The sequence below is a fragment of the Camelina sativa genome, chromosome 5, assembly GCF_030686135.1.
Source record: "Camelina sativa cultivar CO46 ecotype springtype chromosome 5, ASM3068613v1".
Classification (NCBI taxonomy): domain Eukaryota; kingdom Viridiplantae; phylum Streptophyta; class Magnoliopsida; order Brassicales; family Brassicaceae; genus Camelina; species Camelina sativa.
Window position 1 is genome coordinate 26,180,027 of NC_141884.1, and position 4,191 is coordinate 26,184,217.

A 4,191-nucleotide genomic window follows, 5' to 3' on the forward strand; every position below is an offset into this window, starting at 1 on the left:
TCATTCTAGTTTCATTTCTGTGGCATTCATTTAGCTTCATGTTCATTACTTGCTTTGCATTAGTTCATTTCCTGCATTATAGTAGTTTCTATTTCTGTTCAAGCTTCATTACTGTTACAATCATTCTGTTCAATTTACATTTAGCATCTAGTTCTTGTAGTTTTACTTTCTGCACTTTACATTTTCATCATAGGATAGTTAGTGACAAACATCCTTTACAATTGGCTTGACTTAGTCTCATATACATATCTTAATTGTTCACAAACACTCATTTAGGATTGACACCTCTTATACTGCAACTGCATAAGGGGAATTGAAACACCTTACCATCCATTCATTCATATCTCACCATTGCATACATCATCATTCCATCACCACCATAATAAATACATGTTTCAAATTGTTACAAACCAGAAGCTAGGAGAGTTTTGGTCTCAAGAGATGTGAAGTTCTTAGAATCCAAGGGAGTCTATGATGATATGAATTGAGAAGACTTGAAAGATCTCTCCCATTCTCAATCAGACAAGGCAAATAATCTTCGCATCATCCTAGAGAGGCTTGGAGTTGTGAATAACCAACCTCAACCTCCACCTATATCAATAGTTTTCCGATCGAGTCTACATCATCTTGATTCTTCGAATGGAGACACAAATAGCTCTCCTGTAGATTCTGCTCATCATCACCAAGATGATGATGAGTCAGATAATAGTGAAGAAAATCGAAACTCTCGTGGTGAGAATCCTACAACAGAGGATGATCTTACTTTCGGGGGAGAAGAAGCTTAAATAGAGGAAGAAGATCAAGATCAAACTCCTATACAAGCAGAGGATGAAAACCAAGACGTGGAGACTGATGTTATCCCTCTCCGTCAAAATGAGCGACTCAAATCTCCTCCATCAAACTGGAAAAACGCTATAGTCTACTACAATAGTCAAGCTGTGGTTCATCCTATATAAGTAGTCTGCACTCTTGCACACTTTTCTGTAGAATATCAAGTCTTTCTCACAAAAATCGATCAATATTGGATTCCACAAAGCTATAAGGAAGCTAAAGAACATAAAGTTTAGCGAAATGCAGTTGGAGATTGAAACACATGTTTTTGTGGTGGTGAAGATGAGATGTTTATGCAATGAATGTATGATAACATGCAAACAGAGACATAAACAATGATGATGATGATCAGATGGAATGCAAGAGGTTTCAATTTCTCTTATGATGTTGCAGTATAAGAGATGTCAATCCATAATGAGTGTGATGAAAGCAATCATGATATGAACACTAATTTAAGTCAAGTCAGATATGATTATGGTTTTGTTCTAACAACCTAATGACAATATGAAATGCAATATGTAAACTACTAAGATCAGAGACTAAATGCAAAGTGAACAGAGTGATGTTCATATATTTTACTGATGTTCATATATTTTACCTTGTTTTCCCTTAGTTTATTCACATCTTTTGCATCTTTTGCTATCCATTTTGACCATTATTGCATAGCTTTAGGACCAATCATGCATTAGAGTTTCGTTGCATTGCATTTGCATCTTTTCATGCATAATCAGGTGATTTTGGAGCTTAAGGAACATGAAAGCAATGCTGAGGAGAAGTGAAGCAATCATGAAGGAAAAGCAAGAGAGTTAAGGCTGAAACAACAAGGTCCGGAGTCCCACTCGACCGCCCACTCGACCAGACACTCGACCGTGTGCAGAGAGGGACTCGACCGAGTGGAGGATGCACGAGAGAAGCAAACTTGACCTGTCACTCGACCGAGCACAGGGTCGAGTTGGCTGAGCCGCCTAGCTATTTTGTCTTTTAGTATTTTTAGGGCTTCCACTACTTTTCCTATTTAAAGACCTTGTACCTGCAGCCACCAGAGAGTCCAGCTTTTTAGATATTCTCTAGACCTAGTATTTACCCTTTTAGGAATTATTTCTTTTGCACATTTATTTTTAGATCTTGTACTTCCTTGAGAGAAAAAGACTAGATTCTTCAATATTGTTGGTTTCATAACTTTCTTAATATTGAGAATTTGAGTTTCATTTCTTCTTCAATATTGTAGATCTCTGTTTTATCTTACTAATGATGCAAGTTTCAGTGTTTTTTGGTTTTATGATTTTGATGTTCATCATGTGTTCTTGTGAGTAGTGCTTAGGATCTTGAGGATGGGTTAGGCTAGATTGTGTATGAGGTTTGTTTGATTTGGTCAAGCTTGATTGTTGTAGATCTCTTCTAGGCTAGAAGTTTTTAATGCTGATCCTATGTCTGAGAAGGTAGGGTTTGATTTCAAGCATCTTAGCATCACACCAATGTTTAAGAAGCATAGATAAGGCTAGATCTAGAGCTTACCATTAGGCTTGCTAAGAGATTAGAGGTCTTGTTTGGTATGAGATGTATTGCTTAATGCCTGCTTGTGTAGATTCTTTACTATGTGAGAACAAGTCTAGAAATGCATAGGTTTGATTGTTTCTTGCCATGAGAGTGGATTAAACATGTCTTAGAAATATATATCTAGAGATTAGCTCAAAGTTTGCTTGAGATTTGTTGACCAAGTTAGATAACCTCAATCATTAGTCCAGCCCATGAATCCCTCCTCAAGGCCTTCCTTGTTTATTGTTTTCTTAGCTTAAATCCTATTGTTTGATCGTTGTTTGATTCGTTTTGGTATTGCTCTGTTTTTCTTGTGTTGCTCTATTTTTGCGTATTTGTCCAGCTCAACCCTGCACTCGATCTACACTCGATCGAGTGCTTGCTCGAGTTCATCCCCAGAACTTGTGTTTATGATTTGTGTTTGTCCTGTTTCATTTAGCTACATTTCTGTTGCATTCATTTAGCTTCCTGTTCATTTGATTGTCTTGCATTAGTTCATTTCTTGCATTATAGTAGTTTCTATTTCTGTTCTAGCTTCATAACTGCTATAATAATTCTGTTCCATTTACATTTAGCATCTAGTTCTTGTAGCTTTACTTTCTGGACTTTACATTTTCATCATAGGATTGTTAGTGATAAACATCCTTTACATTTGGCTTGACTTAGTCTCATATGCACATCTTGATTGTTCACAAACACTCAGATAGGATTGACACCTCTTATACTGCAACTGCATAAGGGGAATTGAAACACCTTACCATCCATTCATTCATATCTCACCATTGCATACATTCATCATCAACCCACACATAAAAACCTTGTTTCAATTTGGCGTTGTTGCCCATTTGAGTTTGTTTTTGTGACATTTAGGATGCATATTAGTCAAAGATTAAGTTCGTTTATACACTTGTGAAGTTGCTGCACTCGAATCTTCTGTTGCTGGGTTGTCTTCAGTTTGAGGTACCCACTCGACCATCCACTCGACCACCACTCGACCGAGCAGTGATCGAGCACCTGATCGAGTCAGAAGCCGGATCTATTTAGACACTACTTCCCAGTCGACTCGACCACCCACACTGTGTACCTGTTCGAGTCTGTACTCATATTTGTTGGATGCACACAAGGTCTAAGGGGAAGGACAATCTTCAAAGGCCTCTTGACAACATCCACAGATTGCTCAAAGGAACAATGAGAGCTTTTGTGAAGCTTGGGAGAGGTTCAAAGGATTTCAGACTCAGTGTCCTCATCATGGCTTCAGCAATGAGTCCTTACTTAGCACATTGTATAGAGGAGTACTTCCCAAGATCAGGATGCTTCTTGACACAGCTTCTAATGGCAACTTCCTCAAAAAGAATGTGGAAGAAGGATGGGAACTAGTTGAGAATCTTGCTCAGTCTGATAGAAATTATAATGAGGATTATGATAGAACTATTAGGAGCACCTCACTGATCAAGAGGAGAAGTATAAGAAGGATTTGAAGATGGTCAATGAGAAGCTTGACAAGATCCTACTTAGCCAACAAAAGTCCATCCACTTCATTGGTGAAGAAGATGTTCCAGTTCAAGAGGGGGAGAATGAGTTTGCTTAGCTCTGTTATATGCAAAACTAGGGTGGATTCAAAGGCTACAACCAAGGAGGGTTCAAGAACAACAACCTCTCCTATAGAAGCACCAATGTAGCTAATCCACAAGACCAAGTGTATCCACCTCAACAGCCTCAACAGCAACAAAGATATGTCCCCAAACAACAAATCAATTGTTCCAGCCTCAGTTGCGTCCCCCACCAGAGTTTCAGACTAACCAAGGCCAAGAACAAGACTTAAGA

The 4,191-nt window shown here is 38.3% G+C and overlaps 1 non-coding gene across 1 annotated transcript; it reads right to left on the bottom strand.

Annotated features, from left to right (window-relative positions):
- Positions 1-3,516: 3,516 nt before the first annotated feature.
- LOC147944384 (small nucleolar RNA R71) lies at positions 3,517-3,622 on the bottom strand. The gene has a single exon (XR_015558762.1). It is a non-coding gene; the product is annotated as a small nucleolar RNA R71 (small nucleolar RNA).
- Between the last annotated feature and the right edge of the window lie 569 nt (positions 3,623-4,191).